Raw genomic sequence first — 25,160 nt, 5'->3', positions numbered from 1 at the left:
TTATACTAGTATTGGTGCGAGTACTATTATCGCTCCTCTTCTTTAATTATTAGTCAACCTGCATCCTTCTCGAATTGTTTGAAGTGATCAAAGTCATCACTAATTGTACTATATGTCTATATCTGATACGGACGTTTCCTTGTTCATCACTGCATCAATTTCTCAATACAGATAAGACGGCATCTTTGCACTTATCCTAAAAATCTATAAAGATATCTAAGGCGTTGTTGACTAGATCTCTGTACTCATAAGTTGTAACTAGCTTGTAAGTCTTGCGGTGACTATTGCTCAATCAAATCCAGAAATTCGACAAATATATATACAGTACTTGTGTTAGCTTATTAGGCTATGAAACTGAAAGCGGGGCACACTTTAAGGGGAGGTGAATCGATGTGCTGACTTTCTAGATATCACATAAATCTCAAAACCAAAATTTCACACAGTTGGCACTCAACCCACTGGTTTAAGTTCTCACTATTTCTCACTTATTTTTTCAGAGGAATTTGGTATTTTCAAACGTAAGATACGTTGTATTGTAACCTTCTTGGATAGATTATTAATAAAAGAAAATAGATAATCAAAACTACAGTATATATCATGCAAACATCAAGCTGAAGGCAATAGATAAGCTTAATAATTAGCAGACTTTGATAATTAAACTTAATAGGTCTTATATATATTATGTCAACTTAGTAGGTATTTGGTAGGACGGAGACTGTGACACATTTGGTTAATAATTAATAAAGAAAATTTAATGAATACTTTAAGAATATTAGTTTAGGAAATATTTTTAGAAGCTTTTTATAAGAAAAGAGAAAAAGTTATTAATTATTTTAACGACTTTTTATATTTCTAATGAAAATGATATTAAAATTTTTCTAAAATAATTAATTAATAATTGTTTTAAAGACATTCGTTAACATGAACCTAATTTATAATATAAAGGTAAACAAACGTGTGAATAAAATATAAATTCTTCAAGCAAAAACAAAAATGTATTCTATGACTCTAATAATTTTTGGCGGTGGAAACATTTAATTCATTTGGTGTAAAGAAAACCTTTTTTTGGCCCTTTTAAGTTTCAACCCCTATGTTTTCTCAAATTAAAAAAAAAAAAGTTTCAACCCACCATATGTCAAAATAATTTTAAAATTTAACATGTGATCAATATTTTATAAAAGATATTATAGTATGTAGCAACGACCATGTCTTATTCTTTCGTTTTATTTTTACTTTTTACTCATTCTCAAACGCACATGATAATGGCTTGTTGTATGTCATCGGAGTCTTGTTTTAATTTGCTAACCTCAGCCTGTCGTAGAGGTGAGCTTGGATTAATTATAACTTATTTACAATTTTTAATTTTTCTTTTAAATATAATGTATTTTTTTAATTCTAAAAAAATACCCAAAAAGCTTATTAAAAAAAAAAAAAATAGCTTTTAGCTTTTTTATTTTTGTCTTAATTTTTTTTTTTTTTTACAAAAGTAAAATTAACAAAACTTACTTCTTAAAAACTAAACTATCTTTTAGATTTTTGTCACCATAAAAGCTACCAAAATCTAATTTTTTTTGTATCATATATATGGTAGATAAGTTATGAAAAACTATTTGATACCTAAGCGCACAGGGCCGTCCCAACCTAATTTGGGGCCTAAGGCGAATATATATATGGGGCCTTTTATATATAAATATAAATTAAATATAATTATTTAATATTAATTAAATTGAGGTTAATTTGATGTATTAAATACATAAATTAATGAATAATACTAACTAAAATTAAGGTTAATTTCATATAGAGAATTGAATATCATAGTTGAAAAATTAATTTAATAAAAAGAATTTTTTTTAAAAGAAAATTAATTTATCCTGTATATATAATGATATATAGTTAATTACATTTATAATCTATGATATTAATTGATGTGTGGCTTTGTACTAGATTAGTTTACTAATATTAAAGTTTCAAATTATTAGGGGAGATTAATCATCATTGATGATCTAGCACATTTGCAAAAAAAAAAAAAAAAAAAAAAATTAAAGCCTTGTTAGAAATAAAAAAGGAAAATACTAAAGGTACTACAAAATGTTCACAATATAATGTGACAATAATAGTGAAGGATGAGCTTCAATAATGTAATTAATGAATATTTAAAATACCTTGTTGTGATTAGTAACATGTTAGTTTGTAAATCTATAATAAAATTTGTAATATCCCTAACATCTCTAATAATAAAAAGTGCACAATAATTTGAAAAAAATTCATATTTTTTATAAAATTTTGATTCTTTTACAATGATATGAGCCTTTTATTGTAAAGGGCAAAAAAATTTTGTGGTGGGGCCTTACGCCTAGGCCTAAGTTGCCTAGGCCTTGGGCCGGTCATGTAAGCGCACGAGAAAAATATAACTCGTTCCAAGTATTCCCGAAGACACTGTGCAAAGTGCTGTAGCTAGTGGCCTAGTTGCACCTGAATATATACCTAACCTATTCCTTTGTTTTGTGGACCAACCCTATCGCATTTCTGTCCTCACTTTTAGAAAAAATGATAATGCTCTCAAGTGCATGTATTATTGAAACCCACATTTTCTCGTCAAATCTCGTTTTATTTTATTATATATTTAGCGCAATATTTCCTGACTAAAACCGCGTCCGCTGCTCAACTTTTGAATTGGTAAAACGAATGAAATCTTAGCGTGGTTTTTGAGTTATGATTATGATCACCGTGGTTCACCGCCCGTAGACTTCACATGATTGGATTTCGTTTTCTAGATAGAGGTTCAATATTCTTCACCAACTTTCATTTTTTGGTCATAGCATCATGATCAACTTGCACGATTGCAGAAAAGTAAAGCAACTCATTGGTTATAAAATGGGATTGGCATGTGGAATTGGCAGCAATAGCCGTGACTGAATAACCTTCTTCTACTTACTAGAGCAAAGATGAAAGTTGTAGTGGTAGAGAGTGATACCATTAAACCATTGTCCCCAACACCACACCATCTTCGTAATCTCCATTTCTTGACCAAATTGCCACACCAGTTTTCATGCCTATGATCCTTTTTTACCCAAGTGATAACAATTCCATCAATGCCAACAGATTGAACAGGCTCAAGAAATCCGTGTCTGAAACCTTGACAAACTTTTACCCACTAGCCGGTAGGGTTAAAGACAACTCCTTTATAAACTGTAACGATGAGGGTGTCCACTATTTTGAAGCCCAAGCCAAGTGCCAAATTTCCCAAGTTATTCAGCAACCTGAACCAGCCCAACTCAATAAACTACTCCCATATGAGCTAGATAATGTAGGAGAGTTAGTTTTGGCAATTCAAGTCAATGTTTTTGACTGTGGTGGAATAGCTATTGGAGTTTGCATTTCCCACAAGGTTGCTGATGCATTATCTCTAGCGATGTTTCTTAATAGTTGGGCTGCTACAGCTCGTGGTGTTAGCAATACAATCTGTCCACGATTTGATTTGGCTACCCTCTTTCCTCCTAGAAACATTTCTGGGTTTAAACCAAGCACTGGAATCATGGACAAGATTGTGACAAAGAGGTTTGTGTTCAACGCCTCCATGATTGCAGCTCTTAAAGCTAAATACATTGACAATGCGAGCGTGGAGTGCAAAAGGTGCCCCACACGTATTGAGGCCTTATCGGCTTTCATATGGAGCCGATTTGTGGCCGCTACCACTCAAGGGAAACTGGACCCAGAGAGGTTGTACACAGTGCTTCATGCAGTCAATCTACGCACAAGAATGGACCCTCCATTGTCAGAATGTTACTTCGGAAATATTAGCCGATTTTCCATAGCCACACCTTGCATGGACTCGAAAGGGGAGTGTCATGGCCTCGTGAACCAAATGAGAGATGCGATTAAGACAATAGATGGGGAGTATGTGAAAAAACTACAGGAAGGCAATGGGCACTTGAATTTTATGAAAGAGCGTGCTGAAAAAATTACAAAAGGAGATGTGCTTTCATTTAGCTTTACTAGTCTGTGCAGGTTTCCTCTATATGAAACTAATTTTGGGTGGGGAAAGCCTTTGTGGATTGGTTCTTGCAGCCTGACCTTCAAAAATTTAGTTGTTTTCATGAATACCGCATCGGGTAATGGAATAGAAGCATGGGTTAATTTAAAAGAGGCCGACATGGCTACCTTTGAAGGTGATGAAGAGTTACTTGCCTTTGCTACACCAACTCGATACTAAAAGGATAGAATTTGGCTCCAAATTGTTTGAAGGATGATACTTCACTCCAATCTATTAAAGGGTGATTTATATGACCATTCACATATTTTTAATACATAACCTATCTTGATAATTGTATATCTAGTGTGGCTATAGTCCGTACCAAATGTGACGATTTGTTTGGAAATTTATTTTTCCCCAAAGTGTGGTTCTAATGTACAAATGCTTCCTCTCTCTTTTTATGATTTCTAGGCAGGGTGTAATAAGATATGAATTTGTATTTGAGATGAAATCAAACTTGTTGATCAATTATATAATTAAGTATAGTTTACAAGTAGAAGCAAGAAATCATTCTTAGGAGCGAAGTGAAAGTTCAAATATGTGTATAAACACCCTTGAACGTTTAGACCCCCAAATTACAAATTAACCAATTCAAGCTTTATGTCAAACAACTAGTGTGCGGAAAATGAACAAAAGCTATAATATAGAATTGGAAAAACTATCTAATCCAAATTAAAATCACAACCCACAGCAGATAATAAAAAGCAAAGATAAAAGGGAAGGAAGATACAAATACAAAGACAACACGCGATGTGTTATCGAAGAGGAAACTGAAGCCCTCGACGTAAAACCTCTCCGCCGCCCTCCAAGCAGTAAACAATCCACTAGAAAATGTAGTTGGGATACATGAACAGCAATAGACCGTCCAAGCCTAATCTACCCAGTGCACCTAAACCCTCCAAGCTTCTTGCTCCAACGAGGTTGCACCGAACCTTTTTCTTTTCTAACTTCCCGGATTCCGCTACTAGACCGTAGCATCAACCAATGTAGATTGGTTCCTTCCTAACTGCTTCCCAGAACACCAAACAGCCTTCTCACAGTGATGAATATGGTGAGAACAAGGTTTTGGTAAAATGCCTCTCAAGGGTTTGACAATGAAGAAGAAGAGAGTTGAGGAATTTGAAGAGACTCTAATGTATAGATTGTAAGTGAATCGATCTTGTTTTACTCTAGGGTTTCTCTCTCAAAATTCTCTCTGGAAGCTCTCTTTTATTTGTGGGTATAAGAGGTATTTATACTGGGGTGAGAGGAGAATGTGAAACGTCAGGTTTTTCAAAACAGGGGTGGCTAGCGGCTTGGCCTCGCAACTTGACTGAGTTGCGAGACCCAGTCGCGAGATAACTGTATGGCCAATTGTCCTGTTTTGTCCTGTAGTGCTCCAGCTAGCATGACTGTTCACCTTCTGGCATGCTTGGCACGTGTGCTGCATCTGGCGGCTTGCAGTCGCGAGTCTCTGTTTTCTTGCACACTCTTGAGCAATCAACACTCTATCTCACTCACTACCCTTACAACAAACCCACCTAAATACAGGGTTACTAAATGCTAAAATACAAGCAAATTTGGCACGGAATAAAGCCAATAAGATGGTTGATTAAATTCAACCTTACAATCTCCCCCTTTGACTATTTCATGACAAAACCCTAAAACAGACTCTAAACTTAACATGTGAGTTGGGAACAGTTAAGTAAAACTTACTCACACCTAACTCTAGAAACTGTGAAGCACTTGAATCATAAGAACATGAAACTCCTGAAACACAACAATACACCATGATCATTGTATGCAGAAAAGTATGAAATGCATATGAAACAGGCTTAAGGTGATCAAGCAAAGATGAAGTGAGGTATCAAATCATGGCTTGATCAACCAAGTAATCACCACAAGGTAGTGATCACAGTGTTCATTCACACTTGGAATGAACACTTGAACATACAAGTTAACAAGAACAAAGCAAGTTACTTGTATGCCTAACACTCAACCAATGCATAATACACTAAATATATGCATCTAGGAACAATCCTACAAGGGCACAAGAGTGACAGTACTTAAAAGAAAATGCAATACATTTAAATAGAAGTACTGATTTAACAAAGCATAAAAGGCTGCATAAAGCATGGTACAAACCATAAAGCCTATAAATATGCATAAAACATAACCCCAAAAGCTTACATAAGCAACATGGGTACAAAATACAAAATATACTGAATAACATCAACAATATATATAAAAAGAGTAAACCAAGTTTATAAGTTATGAGTTAGAAACAAAAATACACCAAAACCACAGTGTATCAAACCCATAAAAATATAAACACAGATAAACAATGTCTGATTTTGACTGCTCCCCCTCAACATATTACTCCCCCTTAAGAGCTTCTTTTCTGCTTCTCATCAACAAAACAGAAACTTATATGTCTCCCCCTTTTTTACCGAAATGGCCAAAGGGTCACTGTCTATGCTGGGTGGTGAAGCTGTCAAGTTTTGCAGACAAAATATCAATCTGGTCCTGCATGGCTGCCATCCTCTCAGAGTGCTCGGTCTGGACCCCTCTGATTCCATCAAGTCGTTCCAGAATGACTTGAAATGCATCTGAAGGTGTATCTGAAGAAGTTGATGCTCTAGTCCTTTTGCCACTCCTCTTGGGTGTTGAGGTTGATGCATACCCTGCTGCCTCTGCCTCAGTCTCCATTGGGACACCCTCTCCTTCATCACCTTCATCTTCTTCACCTGGAAGCCGAACACTTATCCTTTTGAAGGTTAGCTTGTTAATTGCAGAAGGTGTGGTCATGGGACTGATGTCTCGAGGGATTGGAACACCCTTCTTTCTAAAGATCCTCATGAGCAGACTAGGGAAGATCAGTTTTGGTCTAGAAGTGGTTCTAGTCTCATCCACAATAGTGTCATATATGTGGGAACTGATGTCAATGAAAGTCTTTTCTTTGAGGTCCATCAGAAAAACTGCTCTTGCACTGTTGATTGTAGTCAACTTCTTTATGGGATATAGGTTAAACATAATGATTATAGTGAGGCACCTCATGTCCACTAGAAAAGCTCTGGTATTCAGACATTTCCCTTCTCTCTGTCCACCTATCCTCTGTTGTACAGTTTCAATAGACAAAATCATATCTTTGTAATTGACAAACTCTTGATCTTCTAATCCTTCAAGACCTAGCACATCATCAATGTCATGTGCATCCAAAGTAAACTCTTTACCTCTAACCCAGCAGCTTAGATCATCCTCCCTTATCACTACATTAGAATAAAACTCCCTAATCAGGGGTTCGCACAAAACTGGGAGATCACATAGAAGTTTTTCCCATCCACTTCCTTCAAAACAGCTAGAGATAAAAGTGCCTCTCAAATCCACAAACCTTTCTTGAATAATTCTTGCCTTTAAGAAGAAGTTCTTGTATCTCTCAAAGTGGGAAACAGACCTGAACAGGTTAGGGTCCATTTTCATTCTTTTATTTGCTTTCTTTGCAGGTGTTTTCTTCTTTGGGGATGAAGGAGCCATCTGTGAATAATCAGAAGAGGCCACAACAACATAGTACAATACATGTGTAGAACAAATCAGTACTTTGTTAGTAACAAGGACAAAAATGCAACCACACATATGAACTTAAAACAATTAAACCTCATGCTACTTAAATCAACCACACAGATGAACAAGTCTAAAAGTGGATACACAAGAACAACTGGTATAATGCAGGGGAGTATTAAAGCAACAGAGATTGAAAACATCCAAAAGACAAATATATGTCAATGAGACATACAAATTTATGAGTATGACATGACACAAAGAACAAAAGACAGATGCACACAATAGATGAACAGGCACATATTCAGCACAGTAAACCTCACAGCCAAAACAGGAACATTTTGAATCAACACAATAACATAAGATCAGACAAGATGAGTAACCAACAAATAACAGCCCTAGCTAAGCACATGATGAAGAACAAAACTAACAACTTAATTAAGTTCAAACTAAATCAATAGCTTCCACAAGCTAAGCATGGACAAAGAGCAACAGCCGAAACAAAAACTCATTTCAAAAACATAAACAAATGCGAATAATCAAAAGGGAAAAACACAAAATCAAGTAAAATAGAGTTCAAGAAAGAAAACTCATACCTGTTACTTGAAGATTTTGAGCTGAAAGGAAGCAACAATGGAGTTTGAAAATGGTTACACGGAGCATTTGGGAAGGAGACAGTTGAGAGAGAAGATGAATAGTCACAAAAAGTTCGAGGGAAAACTGAAAAAGATTTAAAAACAACCCCTATTTTTTCCAAACACGCGTTTTCGCGACTGAAGTGAGTCACCAACAAGTCGCCAGGTCAAGCCGCCAAAACACTCAAAGACAAAATTTTGAAAAAATTTTCTAAGTGTTTTTCGCGACTGGAAGGTCTACCCGCGAGAGAGTCGAGAGCTGAGCCGTGAAAATTTCTGAGTAACCCTCGCGACTGGACCTTCCACTCGCGAACAAGTCGCCAAAATTGACCCGCGAACTCGTGACTGAGGCTTGCGACTTAACTTACCTATGACTGAGTCGCCAAAACAGGGCAAAAATGAACTTTTGAAATTTTCAGATTTTAAGATCAAAATACTTTCCAAAAACACCTAAAACACTCAAAAATCTTTTTGTGCTTGAATCAACAAAGATTGAGCATGTGAAAACACATTTCATCAAGTACAATCACACAAATGAATATGGCATTTATTGAACATAGACTTGTATGTTGTGTGTGGATATCAACAATGAGATAGTCCTTAGTCTAATGTGAAGCTTCAATGATCAATTCAACCAAGGCATACACAATTAGCACTAGATCATTTGATTCATCTCAATTATAGAAATATGCATATATGACCTCCCACAGAACTTGATAGCATAACTTGGAGCTTTACATTTGACTCCATTTTCAATCATAACAATTGATCTTTTTGATCCTTTTGAGACAATCACCTCTCATTGTGAGAGTGATATTTGATATTTCACTTTAATGAACTAGCCTTTGGCTTTTTGAATAAACATTCACTTTAATTTTTGGTCGCTTTCCCTTTTTCCTAGTCGAATACTAGTATGTGCGACAGGCTTTTGCAGCTCAATATCTCTTTTCATTTGGAGATTTACATTTGGTGAGCTCTTTTTAGCAAAAACAAAAAATAAAGAGTGGGAAGATATATAAACACAAGTCTATGCATGTCTCAAGATCAACATAACCATTCACTCATCATTCATGACAAGATTGAAGATCTATTTACAACAATCACATAGATTTCAAGATTTCTCGCACAATGATAAGAGTGCAAAGAAACAAGCTATGCTTGAAAATGCACAAAGCCATTAGCACAAAGGTACAAGGTAAAACAAGTTTTGAGACAAAACTCAACTATGTCAATCAAACTTTTTGATTTTCTAATTTTTATGTGATTTTTGGATTTTTGACACAAGAAGAAAAAATAGATCAAAAACAAAAAGAAAACCAAAAGTATGCACAAATAGACAAACAAACAACCATCAACATAAACAACAAGCAAACAATCAAACATCGTCACAAAGCATAGGAAGTATTAATGCATAGACATGTTGTAATGCTTATGCATGAGTACCCTTTTTCAGCCACACGTCACTTGCGTTTGGGGTGATTTCCTCATAGGATTGGGTACGGGAGTTAGGGCTTTCAAACCTTCGTGTGAAGCTTTCCAAGCAGTTGGTGAATGCACCAATCATCTTCATCACGTTCATCATTCCGGGATCACCATTTTGATCTCTTGATGGTTCACCTGCCCAATTTCTTCTATCATTTCTAGGTCCTCGTGACCTTTGAGGAGTTGCACTATTCTTTGCTCTCAGCTTTTGACAATTTGGTCGAGTATGCCCTTGAAGTCCGCAATGATGACACACATAATTTGATCTAGGACCTCTTTGTGGTCATGGATGAGACTTGGCTCGAGATTCAGACCTGCCCACAGATTGATTACGTGAATTCAACAACCGTTCGTTCCCCACATTTCTCTTCTCCTCTATCTTGGGCTTCTCAGCAGTAGGACCAACATCAGCTGATTCTTTGGCCTTTATAAACTTCACTTCTTTAGTAACATTTCCAGATGAGCTACTTCCTCTGATATATCCCAATTCGGATTTGTCTGAAAAGCTCTTTTGAGATGAAATAACATCATCTAGCTTCTTGGTGGTGACCCTCTCTATTTTAGCATTCGCTTGCATAACCTTTTGCTCAAGAAATCTCACTTTTGTGTAAGCTTCTGACAACTCACCATTCAGTGTTTCTATCTCACATTTGGCCTCCCTATATCGGATTAGGAGACTTTTATAATCCTCCTCTGCCTTCTTCATTTTTCTCACAGCTGCCTTGGCCACCCTTGTGTACTCACCCGACTTCTCCAGGGGTGAGTTATAATTCTCTTGAAGATTGGATGTGCTTTCATCTTCTTCAGCATCTGATTCTTCAACAACTCTCAGTGATTCTTCATCACTATGTTCTCCAAGGTCTCGTACAAGCAGATTCAACTCGTTTAAAGACTCAACATGGGCAATAGTCATAAAAGCTGAATAGTTCCCCTCTCCATCACAGCTTTCTTCAAAATCTGAGTCGGATGAATCCGAGTCACTCAATGTCGTGGCATACACTTTGCCTTTCGATTTCAAATAATTCGGACATTCTTTCTTAAAGTGTCCATACCCATTACATTCGAAACAAGTGACACCTTGTGTAGATTGGGATTCTTTTCCATCTTTCTTTTTGAAATCTCTTTTCTCCCTTCCTGAACTTTGAAATTTTCTTTTATCACCAAATTTGCCATTATTTTTTAATTTCAAGAATTTTCGGAAATGTTTTACAAGGTATGCGACATCTTTGTCAACCACATCTTCTCCCGATGAGTCATGGTCTTCCACCTTCTCATTAATGATCTTAAGAGTAAGAGATTTACTCTTCCGTTGATTGGGCAGCGACATCTCATAAGTCTGAAGAGAACCAACCAGCTCCTGGACTTTGATGTCATCAAGGTCCTTGCTCTCTTCAATCGCTGTCACTTTAGCACGAAAACTTTCTGGCAATGATCGAAGGATCTTCCTTACAATTTTAGAATCCTTCGTTTTCTCTCCCAAATTGAACTTGCTTATAATCACCTCATTCAGCTTGCTATAGAAAAAGTCAAAGGACTCATCCTCACTCATTTTTAACTCCTCAAACCGAGTGGTTAGCATCTGCAGCTTGGTGTCTTTTACTTTCTTCGTGCCTTCGTAAGTGGTCTCCAATATCTCCCATGCTTCTTTAGCAACGGTAATGTGAAAGATCCTGTGAAATTCATCTGGAGACACACCACAGAAAATAGCATTGAGTGCTTTACTGTTAGCATTAGATGTAGCGAGTGCTGCCTTATCCCATGTAGATTTGGCTTCCTCAGGCCTGGTCAAACCTATCTCAACAGCATCCCAAACAAATTCATCAATGGAACACAGAAAAGCTTTCATGCGAACCTTCCAAAAAGCATAATTACTATCATCAAAATATGGAGGTGCATTTAGGGATTGAGACTGATCCATCTCAATAGGGAGTCAAGGATCATACAATGGTAATGAAACCACTAGAAGTGTACCCGCTCTGATACCAAATGAAAGTTCAAATATGTGTATAAACACCCTTGAACGTTTAGACCCCCAAATTACAAATTAACCAATTCAAGCTTTATGTCAAACAACTAGTGTGCGGAAAATGAACAAAAGCTATAATATAGAATTGGAAAAACTATCTAAGCCAAATTAAAATCACAACCCACAGTAGATAATAAAAGGCAAAGATAAAAGGGAAGGAAGATGCAAACACAAAGACAACACACGATGTGTTATCGAAGAGGAAACCGAAACTCTCAGTGTAAAACCTCTCCACCGCCCTCCAAGCAGTAAACAATCCACTAGAAAATGTAGTTGGGATACATGGACAGCAATAGACCCTCCAAGACTAATCTACCCAGTGCACCTAAGCCCTCCAAGTTTCTTGCTCCAACGAGGTTATGCCGAACCTTTTTCTTTTCTAACTTCTTGGATTCCGCTACTAGACCGTAGTATCAACTAATGTAGATTGGTTCCTTCCTAACTGCTTCCCAGAACACCAAACAGCCCTCTCACAGTAATGAATATGGTGAGAACAAGGTTTTGGTAAAATGCCTCTCAAGGGTTTGACAATGGAGAGGAAGAGAGTTGAGGAATTTGAAAAGACTCTAATGTATAGATTGTAGGTGAATCAATCTTGTTTTACTCTAGGGTTTCTCTCTCAAAATTCTCTCTGGAAGCTCTCTTTCATTTGTGGGTATTAGGGGTATTTATACTGGGGTGAGAGGAGAATGTGAAAAGTCAGGTTTTTCAAAATAGGGGTGGCTCGCGGCTTGGCCTCGCGACTTGACTGAGTCGCGAGACCCAATCGCGAGATAATCGTATGGCAAGTTGTCCTGTTTTGTCCTGTAGTGCTCCAGCTAGCATGACTATTCACCTTCTGGCATGTTTGGCACGTATGCTGCATCTGCCGCGAGTCACCCGCGAGATCAAGCTGCGAGTCTTTGTTTTCTTGCACACTCTTGAGCAATCAACACTCTATCTCACTCACTACCCTTACAACAAACCCACCTAAATACAAGGTTACTAAATGCTGAAATACAAGCAAATTTGGCATGGAATAAATCCAATAAGATGGTTGATTAAATTCAACCTTACACGAAAGTTATATATTGATTGAAGAAATATAACTCTTTGTTTAGAAACAATGAAAAAAAAACTTATAGTGTCGATCTTATGTTGACCTAGGAAGTATAGCTTTTTTGTTCTAAAATAATAGCGATAAAAAGCGTTAACTAAGAAAACTTTTAATGTTTTGAGAGTCCGAAAAATTATAGGAAATAATGCTCTAAAATTGTAGATTTATAAAATATGAACAGTAAATTAGAGAGCTTTAAAGTACTTAAAGCTCTTTTATAATTGTGCTAATGCAATACAGGCCCATAATCTAATTCTAAACCACTTTAATTTATTTATTTTCCACTTAACTATCCCTTATATGATGTTATTCAACGGAAAATTATAATGAATAGTGCTAATTCGAGATTTAATAAAAACAATTGTTGACAGTGTTTGAGCAAAAATTCCACTTTTCTTGCTTTCATTACTTTGAAAAAAATCTCTTGGAATTTTCATGTTCATGGCCCTTCAAATTTTCATACACTTCCCAACGATACATCATTTTCTTAAACTCGATGTTGTTTAATCCTACTTGACCACCTCAAACTAATGTTGCACATTTTCCACGTTTAATCGAAAAAAAGGGAAAGATTATGTATCTAACCAATAAATTGATTTTCTAATATCTTACCATATTCAAAGCCGATTTTGACATGAGAATTATCTAATCAAAGAGAATTTCACCCTCTTCACGATGAATTTACTGCAATATAAAACATGGCCTAATTTTCAGTCCAATATGGTGGAAATTAACGTTCTCAAAATATTTTCATGAAATTTAATGATTTGACAACCGGTCGGTGTGAATGGTTAGTCAACTTAATTTCTAGAAACCTAGGCACTGTTGGGTCCTAAATAATTATCCACTAATATTATAAATCTAAAATAGCAATCGTACACAAGAACACAAATATTTACGTGAAAAACCCTTTCTCTTTAAAAGGAAAAACTATGGGACAAATTCCAAATCAATTTCATTATTCTCAAATCAATTACAATATCTCTTTTGTATGTCTCACGACTGAAGAAAAATCTCTCTTATTTTTCTTTTCTATCATATACACTCTGTGTCTCATGGCTAAATAAAAACCTTCTTGTTTTTCTTTGCTCTCACGCACACTTTCTTTGTATGTCAAAGGCAGTAACACTTTACTCTCTCTTCCTTGACATTCTCATCGAAGACAGCAACCCTTTGCTCTCTCCTTCTTGGTTATATTTCCTCAAAGGCGGCAACACTTTGCTCTCTCTTCCTTGATTATCTTCTCAAAGGCGGCAATACTTTACTCTCTACTCCTTGGTTATCTTCTCGAAAACGACAACCCTTGCTCTCTCCTCCTTGACTATCTTCTCGAAGATGACAACACTTTACTCTCTCATTCTTAGTTATCTTCTCAAAGGTGGCAACCATTTGCTCTCTCCTCCTTGGTTATCTTCTCGAAGGTGGCAATCATTTGCTCTCTCCTCCTTAGCTATCTTCTTGAAGGCGGCAACCCTTTGCTATCTCCTCCTTGGTTACTCCCAAGCGAAAATCTTTTTTTTCTCTCTTGATTTCATGCTCTATTTTCCCTCTCCCTATAGGGAGGACTCTTGAGCCAAAACCATCAAATTTTTTATAGTATTGTCTATTTATAAGACTCTTTTCCTAATCTTTCTTGAACTACGAATACATTACTTCTTTAATAAGGAATAAACTTACCTTCCACACCAAGGAATAGTCTTTCCATTCACACAAGGGAATAAACTTTCCTTCTTCACCAAGGAATAGTCCTTCCTTCCACACAAAGGAAACCCAAATTAATTTTTCTTCAATAGGAAACTTAATTGACTTTCCAAGTCACAATTGGAATTTGAAGAAATTTCCCAACAATCTCCACCTTAACTCAAGTTCCATCAATTGTCTTCTTTCCTCTTGGGATAGCTCCCCCTTAATCAAGTAGCATTCTTTTCCTCTTGGAAAAGCTCCACCTTAATCAAAGCAATCCCGTCTCTTCCATCATAATTCACATAAAGAGTCATCCACTAAATCAATCAAGTTTAAATACCATTGTTGGTCTTTTCTTACACAACATTGTACGCAACTGATGTTGATAGAGTTAATCGAATAACTCCCAATACTTGTCTATCGAGAAGGTTACATTTTTCATCCTTCATAGTATCAAGTTTTTTCCCCAAAGAGGCAGATGCAACTTCTTCCTATAGAGATAATCTTCAATCTACATCCTCCAATATCCAAAGTCTATTCCATCAAACTTTTTGATTCCTGAAGTCTTGCCTTCTTCTCCAACCATCGATTCTACTCTAACCTTAGCTCTAATACCACTGTTAGGTCCCGAATAATATTATCCACCAATATTATCAATCTCAAATAGCAATTGCACACAAGGACACAAATATTTACATGGAAAATCCTTTTCTCCTTGAAGGAAAAAAACCATGGGACAAATTTCGAATTAATTTCACTATTCTCAAATCTATTACAATATCTCTTGTGTATATCTCACGACTAAAAAAAAGGCTTTTATTTTTCTTTGCTCTCACATACACTCTCTTTATGTCTCATTGCTAAAGAAAATTTTTCTTATTATTATTTGCTCTCACACACACTCTCTTTGTGTGTTGAAGGTGGTAACACTTTCCTCTCTCCTCCTTAACTATCTTCTCAAATGCGGCAACACATTACTCTCTCCTCCTTGGTTGTCTCCTCGAAGGCGGCAACCCTTTGCTCTTTCCTCCTTAGCTATCTTCTTAAAGGCGGCAACCTTTTTCTCTCTCCTCCTTGGTTATTCCCAAGTGAAAATCCACTTTTTCTCTCTTGGTTTCACACTTTATTATCCCTCTACCCACAAGGAGGACCCTTGGTCCAAAACTATCAAATTCTTTGTAGCATTGTCCATTTATAAGACTTTTTTCTTATTCCCTCTTGAACTAGGAATACATTACTTCTTTAATATGGAATAGACTTTTCTTCCACACCAAGGATTAGTCTTTCCTTTCACACAAGAGAATAGACTTTCCTTCTACACCAAGAAATAGTCATTTCTTCGCCATAAAGGAAACCCAAATTAATTTTTCCTTCTTCAATTAGGAAACCTAATTGAATTTACAAGTCACAATTGGAATTTGAGGCAATTTTCGAACAATATATTTTTGGGTGTATACATGTAAGTGAAATCTCACATTGAATAATGATAAGAAGAATGAATAGTTAATATAACATTATTAAACACATACCCATTAGGCTTAAGCCTTTTGGGTTAAACTGTGTCTCTATATGTTACATTAATTACTCAAGGAAGCTCCCCAAAGTATTTATCTCCCCAACAAGTGGTATCAGAGCTCATAGTGGTGTGGGGTAAAGGTGGCAAGATTATCAAGGTTCCTTTCACAGTTGGAGTGGGAACGGGGTGTATGTAATTGAAGCCCTTTCGCAAATGGAGCAAGATGGGTCCCTTTCGCAATTAAAATGTGAACAATATATTGCACCAAGCAAACCCATAAAGGCTACATAAACGATCTTGGAAAAGGTCCTACAAAGGAGTATTATTGCCAATGATGCTAGGCAACGATGAGGTGCGAGATTTCCCATGCATGGAGGATAAAAACATGTGGGGTTGACATGTGGAGGCCCATGGATGATGCACTTTTGAAGAAAAAAGCCCATTAGGCAAGAGGAAGCAACTAGGACTTGTTCATGGCCTAATGAGAGATCTTGAAGCCCACAAAGAGGTAGAGACTCACATGTGAGGAGGAGATTGTTGGGTATACACGTGTGAGTAAAGTCCTATATTGAATAATAATAAGAAGAATGAGTAGTTAATATAACAGAATTGATCACCTACCCATTGGGCTTAGGTCTTTTAGGTTAAAGTATGCTTCTATATATTATATTAATTACTCAAGAAAGCTCTCAAAGGTATCTCCCCACCAGGCACCACAAAGGGTAAAACAGTGATTTTGTAGAGAAAACCAGTTTATACTACGTAAATATTTTCTATTTTGTAAAAAATTTGTCTTCAAGGTGCTCTTGGTCTTTGGGGACTTGCTTTAGGTCTAAGGTGAACCAAATGGTCATAAAGCTTAACGCAATGTCAATTTCGAGCTTAAAACCATTGAACTTCACCAAACTTGGTCTTTGTGTATGCTTGAACTTTGTCGAAGACAGAGCAATCTGGCTAAGCCAATGCAAATCGAGCCTCAATTATGGGAAACAAATCTTTAAAAAAATGTAACGCACATAAGTACTGATTGTGTGTTCGCATTACCATATATGGAAAGACTTGTCATCTACCCTCTTTTTTTTCTTTTTCTTTTTTTTTCTTTTTTTTTTATAACTCTTCTTGCTCGTTTATATATTTGGCACATATTCAAGCCAGTCTCTCGTCGATTTTTGTGTCCTTCAACGTTTGTAGTGGACATCTACTAGTTGTTTTTCTAAATTTTCACCATCCTTGAAGATGCATTCCCTCTTATTTTTCACTGCAAGTCCTACGCTGAGATTCAAGTATGCTGTGGTTGCAAATATGGTGGTATAATCTCGAATATAATTCTAATGATCTTAATACAAAATTTAGAATTTGCATGCCAATTGGAAGTTATCACTATATCCATTATCTATTTATAAATATTGCTATTGTTTTAGATCATTTGAGTTTGTAGTTAAGTAACTTTTGGTGATTGTGAGTGCATGAGAAATAAACATTGGAGTACTGCATACACAAAAAGCCCAAAAATTAATATTTTAATGATTTTTTGCGAAGTTCAATCATGGCTCTCGCAAATAATTTGGTCTTTGTGTATGCTCTAGCAACCAAGAATTTTTTACGGACCTAAAAAGCCCTCTCAAAAAATCTTATTTGCGATGGCAAAATAAAGCCCTCGCAAATACTTAGTAAAATGTGAAATATTTGTAACCAACAAGAAAAGCTGTTGCAATTATGTGTTATAGCCATCACAAATACTAATATTTTGAAGAGAAATTTTCCCTCTATATTATTTGCGAGGAACAATTAAAATCTCTCGCAAAAAGTATATTATTTGTGACAATTAAAAAAATCCGTCACTAATACTAAATTATTTGCAAGGGCTAGGATCGACCTTCACAAATAATCATTAAAATGTCAAAATTTAGGGAGGGAAATGTTCCCACCATATTATTTCCGAGGAATAATAAAAATCTCTTGTAAAAAGTTTATTTTTTTGTGTGGGTTAAAAATATGCCCTTACTAACATTAAATTATTTGCGAGAGCCACGATTGACCTTCTCAAAAATTCATTAAAATATTAATTTTTTTTAGAGATAAAAGTTATTCTAAAATTCAAAGAAAAATAAAAAGAAGCATATAAACATATAGCACTTTGTATTTCTTAGATGAACGTTTTGTTTACGGTCTAAAAAAAATCCTTTTATATACATTCGATATAAGAAAGGTCTGTCCTTATTTTCTAAACAATTGTATCCATAAAAAAAATTATAGAACTTTCAACTTCAAAATGATAGCCTAAAATTCAAGGATTTCAGCCTTCTGTACTCTCTCTCTCAAAAGTGAATAAAAATTTCTTCCCATTAAAATAATGCATAAAAAATGAGTTTATAGATCAAATGATAAATTACATATGATTGGCATAAAATTTGGTATGCATATTAAGACCATATAAAACATGTAATCCAACGATTGGATTTTCAAAATATAATTTCAATAAAAAGTTATTAGATGATGTAATATTTTTTACAATTATATCACATGTAACTTTAACCCAACTCTATATTTCTTAATTCTATGTGAATTTTGATAAATCTGCTGTTAGATTACATCATCTTCATACATTTTCCACACTTATAAAATTTCTAGGTGATCAAATATTAATTGCCAAGTCATCAATCAATTGTTTAAATTCAAACTTTTATAGTTTAAAATAATGCATAAAAGATGAGTCTATAAATTAAACGGTAAATTACATCCAATTGGCATGCATGTTAAGAACATATAGAACATGTAATCCAACAGTTGGATTTTCAAAATATGAATTCAATAATAAGTTATTGGGTGGTGTAACATTGTCTAGAGTTAGATCAGATGTAACTCGAACCCAACTCTATACTTCTTAACTCGATGTGAATTTTGACAAATTTACCGTTAGATTACATTATCTTCATATATTTTTCATACTTACAAAATTTCAAGATGATCAAAGATTAATAGTCATGACATCGATCAATTGTCTAGATTCAAGTTTTAGTAGTTTAAATTAATGCATAAAATATGAGTTTTTAGATAAAATGGGAAATTACATCCGATTGGAATGAAAATTGGCATGCATGTTAAGACCATATAGAACATGTAATCCAACAGTTGAATTTTCAAAATATAAATTAAATAACAAATTATAGGGTGGTGTAACATTTTTTAGAGTTAAGTTAGGTGTAACTTAAACTCAACCCTATATTTCTTAAATCGATGTGAATTTTGACAAATCTACCGTTAAATTAAATTATCTTCATACATTTTTCATGGTTACAAAATTTCAAATTGATCAAAGATTAATAGGCACGTCATCAATGAATTGTCTAAATTCAAGATTTTATACTTTAAAATAATGCATAAAAGATGAGTTTGTATAACAAATGGTAAATTACATCCGATTGGCATGAAAATTGGCACGCATGTTAAAAACATATAGAACATGTAATCTAATGATTAGATTTCCAAAATATGAATTCAATAATAAGTTACTATGTGGTGTAATATTTTTTAGAGTTACGTTAGGTGTAACTTGAATCCAAACCAATATTTCTTAATTCGATATGAATTTTGACAAATCTACAGTTAAATTAAATTATCTTAATACATTTTTCATGGTTACAAAATTTTAAGGTGATCAAAGATTAATTGGCATGTCATTAATCAATTGTCTAAATTCAAGATTTTGTACTTTAAAATAATGCACAAAAGATGAGTTTGTAGAAGAAATGGTAAATTACATCTGATTGGCATGAAAATTAGCACGCACGTTAAGAACATATAGAATATGTAACCTAATAATTGGATTTCCAAAATATGAATTCAATAATAAGTTACTGTGTGGGGTAACATTTTTTTGAGTTACATCAAGTGTAACTTGAACACAATCTTATATTTCTTAATTTGGTATGAATTTTGACAAATCTACCGTTAAATTACATTATCATCATATACTTTCATGCTTACAAAATTTCAAGGTGATCAAAAATTGGCGTGCATGTTAAGACCACATAGAATATGTAATCAAATAGTTGAATTTTCAAAATATGAATTCAATAATAAGTTATTGGGTGATGCAACATTTTTTAAAGTTACGTCAGGTGTAACTAGAACTCAACCCTATATTTCTTAATTCGATGTGAATTTTGATAAATCTACCGTTAAATTACATTATCTTCATATATTTTTCATGCTTACAAAATTTTGATTAAAAATTAATAGTTATGTCATCAATCAATTGTCTAGATTCAAGTTTTAGTTGTTTAAAATATTGAATTAAATATGAGTTTATAAATAAAATGGGAAGTTACATCTGATTGGCATGAAAATTGGCATGCATGTTAAGACCATATACAACATATAATCAAATGGTTGGATTTTAAAAATATAAATTCAATAATAAGTTATTGGGAGGTGTAACATTTTTTAGAGTTAAGTTAGGTGTAACTTGAACCTAACACAATATTTCTTAATTCGATGTGAATTTTGACAAATCTACCGTTAGATTAAATTAACTTCATACATTTTTCATGGTTACAAAATTTCAAGTTGATCAAAGATTAATAGGCATGTCATCAATCAATTGTCTAAATTAAAGTTTTTGTACTTTAAAATAATGCAAAAAAGACGAGTTGTTAGAACAAGCGGTAAATTACATCCGATTGGCATGAAAATTGGCACCCATGTTAAACACAAATAGAACATGTAATCTAACGATTGGATTTCCAAAATATGAATTCAATAATATGTTACTGGGTGGTGTAACATTTTTTAGAGTTACATCAGGTGTAACTCAAATCCAACCCCATATTTCTTAATTTGATATGAATTTTGACAAATCTACCATTAAATTACATTATCTTCATATATTTTCATACTTACAAAATTTCAATGTGATCAAAAATTAATAGCAATCTCATCAATCATTTTTCTAGATTCAATTGTAAATTACATCCGATTGGCATGAAAATTGGCATGCACGTTAAGGCCACATAGAGCATGTAATCCAACGGTTGGATTAACAAAATATTAATTCATTAATAAGTTATTGGTTGTTGTAACATTTTTTAGAGTTACGTCAGGTGTAACTGGAACCCAACCCTATGTTTCTTAATTCGATGTGAATTTTGACAAATCTACTGTTAGATTACATTATCTTCATATATTTTTCATGCTTACAAAATTTTGATCAAAGATTAATAGTCATGTCATCAATCAATTGCCTAGATTCAAGTTTTAGTAGTTTAAAATAATGAATAAAATATGAGTTTATACATAAAATGGGAAGTTACATCGAATCGGCATGAAAATTGGCATGCATTTTAAGACCATATACAACATGTAATCCAATGGTTTGATTTTCAAAAAACAAATTCAATAATAAGTTATTGGATGGTGTAAAATTTTTTAGAGTTACATTAGGTGTAACTTGAACCCAACCCAATATTTCTTAATTCGATGTGAATTTTAACAAATCTACGTTAGATTAATTATCTTCATACATTTTTCATGGTTAAAAAATTTATAGGTAATCAAAGATTAATAGGCATGTCACCAATCAATTGTCTAAACTCAAGTTTTTGTATTTTAAAATAATGCATAAAAGATGAGTTTGTAGAACAAACTGTAAATTACATCCGATTGGCATGAAAATTGGCACGCATGTTAAGAACATATAGAACATATAATCTAACAATTGGATTTCCAAAATATGAATTCAATAATAAATTTCTGGGTGGTGTAACATTTTTTATAGTTACATCAGGTGTAACTCGAGTCCAACCCTATATTTCTTAATTTAATAAGAATTTTGACAAATCTACTATTAGATTACAGTATCCTCATTTATTTTTATGCTTACAAAGTTGTAAGGAGATCAATGATTAAAAGCAATGTCATCAATCAATTGTCTAGATTCAAGTTTTAGTGGTTAAAAATAATGCATAAAAGATGAGTTTATAGATCAAGGGTAAATTATATCCGATTGGCATAAAAATTGGCATTCATGTTAAAACTGATGGGATAGTGAAAAATTATTCCAACTCCAATTCGTCCATAAGGATCGTCCAGAGCCAATAGAGCAAGCAAGATCAAGAATCACCCAAGAAGAAGAAAAGATGTTCATGGACGATAATATCGCTCTTGAACAATGAAGTCTCCCATGGACGACAAACTCGTCATGGACGATTATCAAATGTCTAGGGACGACCAAATCATCATACAATGGACGGACGAACACGCAACACTTAGGAAACTTTCGACTCTTTGGAACGGTTACTAAACCTGTAACTATCGCCATGAAATCCTCGAATGAGTTAACTTCCGTTAGCGGTTACAACTTTAGTAGCCGTTGAGGAAGTTATCTCCGGACTCATTGACTTCCACAAATCTTGGGGAAGTTATTGGACAAATAACCGTCCCCAGGGTCTCTATATAAAGGACCGGTTTGAACCAAATGAAGGTAAGAACATTCTGAGACTTGACTCCCAAAAATTTGGAATTCCATTCCTGTGAGAGACTAACTTTGCCATCGGAGGGTGTTTGGCCAATCTTCTCCGATCCCCTTTGGATAGTGTGTTTACTTTTGTAGGCCTTCCACAGTTCAGTAGCCCACCGAAGTTAGAGCGTTCAACCTACTGATTCCAAGCGATATCAGTTGGCGCCGTCTGTGGGAATGAAGATTGTTTTGCATTTTTCTTTTCCATGACAAAATGTTGGATGGTCAAGACCAGATCGAGGGCTACTAGCCCAGGCCATCGGGGAAGCAGAGGCGCTTCAAGTGATCCCCAATGCAATCGCTAATCTGCACCAGTCATGCAGACATCGTTTGTCCAACATGTGCAATCTATGGCGGCTGCAATGGCGGAGTTGACTCGCCAAAACCAAGAGTTAAGAATGGAGATTAATCAGATAAGGCAGACACGTGAGGAATGTGAAGGAGGAGGACAAACACAGGGTCATGATGATAGAGAAAATACTGAAATTGGAAGTCAGTTAAGAGGCACCACTTCACGAACGGTACCACACTTGAAAGAAGAGATGGACCAAATGAAGAAAGTCATGAAGGAAATGAAAGAGAACATGAGGAGGATGAATCCTATAGAAGATTTGGTCCACAGAACTGATTCCCCCTTTAAGGCTTCCATCAACGGTCACCCTCTACCATCAAAGTTCAAGCTGCCTTATCTGGATTCGTATGATGGAACGCGTGACCCATTTGATCACATTGCTACTTTCAAGACAACGATGCACCTTCAAGGGGTCCCTGATGAAATCATGTGTAGAGCCTTCCCTACCACCCTTAAAGGTCCGGCATGAGTCTGGTTCAGCAAAATACTCCCAAATTCTGTAAGTTCTTTCGAAGAGTTGAGCAAGTTGTTTGTTAACAATTTCATTGGGGGACAGAGATACAAGCGTTCCTCGTCCAGCTTGTTGACCATAGAGCAAGGGGAGAATAAGAGCCTACGGTCATTCATCACTCGCTTCAACAAAGAAGCCCTGAGTGTGGACGAGGTAGACGACAAGCTTCTATTAGCGGCCTTCCATAATGGAATTAATTCTGATCTATTTATCCACAAGCTATATGAGAAGGAGCCTCAATCCATGGCTAAGCTCGTCCATTCGGCTCAGAACTTTATGAATGCAGAAGATGCGATCATAGCCAAGAAGAGGAAAAGAACTGAAAGGATGGAAGTGCACCCAGCATGCCACTCAGAACAAGGCCCTCGTCCAAAGAAGGGATAGACAGAAGATAAGAAGGAGTGAGATAATAGGAAGACGGGTCCCTTAGGAAGAAGTCAGAACTACACGCCCCTAAACGCTCCACTTGATCAGGTGCTCATGCAAATCAAAGATGACCCTTCTCTAAAATGGCCAGAGAAGATGAAAGGAGATCTCAATAAGCGCAATAAGAATAAATATTGTCGCTTCCATAGGGACCATGGGCATGACACGGATGAATGTTATGACCTGAAGCAGCAAATCGAGAATCTTATTAGCCAAGGAAAGCTGAGGCACTTCATTGGAAGGGATCATAAAGATGAGAAGTTAAAGGGAAAAATGGAGGAATCGTCCCGGCCCCCACTAGGAGAGATAAGGATTATCATAGGAGGAACCTCGACGGGGCAATCTTCCAAGTCAAAGAAGACGTATCTCAAAGTGGTGCAAAACATCCAACTCTCTAGACGATCACCAAGGATGAGATCAATGGACAAGCCGGCTATTTCATTCACCACAAAGATGCTGAAAGGATCCATCACCCACATGACGATGCAATTGTCATTACTCTGCTTATTGCAGATTATACAACCAAGAGAGTGTTAGTTGACAATGGAAGCTCAGCAGATATATTGTACTACCCTTCCTTCCAACAGATGAGGCTTAGGCGGGATCAACTTCATCCAGTGTGCTCACCATTGATAGGGTTCGGAGGAATGAAGGTGTAACCTGTAGGCACCATTACATTACCTGTAGTGGTGGGATCATACCCGCAGCAGATAACTAGGGAAGTCAATTTCCTCGTGGTGGATTGTTCATCCTCATACAATGCTATTATTGGAAGACCAACTCTGAACAGTTGGAAGGCGATAACATCTACCTACCATCTATCAGTCAAATTCCCTTCGGAGTACAGGATAGGACAAGCACAAGGAGATCAGTTAGCAGCTAGAGAATGTTATTTAGCCATGATGGCTTTGGATGAGCAGGTGCAGACAATGAGTATTGAGGAAAGAAGGGTTGTTGCAGAGCCCACGGAAGTGCTGGAAAATGTTCTTTTGCAAGAAGATGATCCCGAGAAATTCACCAAAATTGGAACAGTTATGAAGGAGAAGGTAGGAAAAGACCTCATCCAGTTCCTGAGAAAGAGTATCGATGTTTTTTCATGGAGTCATAACGACATGCCAGGAATCGATTCCAAGTGTAATCACTCATCGATTGAATGTGTACCCCTTTTCTAAACCTTTTTGTAAGAAATGGAGGGTGTTCGCTCCCGAGCGAGATAAGGCAATCAAGGAAGAGGTTCGGAAACTGACCACAACACAATTTATTAAGGAAGTCTATTACCCGGATTGGTTAGCCAATGTGGTGATGGTGAAGAAAGCAAATGGCAAGTGGAGAATGTGCGTAGATTT

General features: G+C 35.5%; 1 pseudogene across 1 annotated transcript; it reads left to right on the top strand.

Annotated features, from left to right (window-relative positions):
- The first annotated feature begins 2,920 nt into the window (after positions 1 to 2,920).
- On the top strand, positions 2,921 to 4,429 carry LOC115978940 (annotated as a pseudogene). The gene has a single exon (XR_004088897.1). The product of XR_004088897.1 is annotated as a stemmadenine O-acetyltransferase-like (transcript).
- The last annotated feature ends 20,731 nt before the right edge of the window (positions 4,430 to 25,160 follow it).

This window comes from Quercus lobata, chromosome 3 (genome assembly GCF_001633185.2).
Source record: "Quercus lobata isolate SW786 chromosome 3, ValleyOak3.0 Primary Assembly, whole genome shotgun sequence".
NCBI lineage: Eukaryota > Viridiplantae > Streptophyta > Magnoliopsida > Fagales > Fagaceae > Quercus > Quercus lobata.
This window is presented reverse-complemented; position numbering and strand designations above follow the sequence as displayed.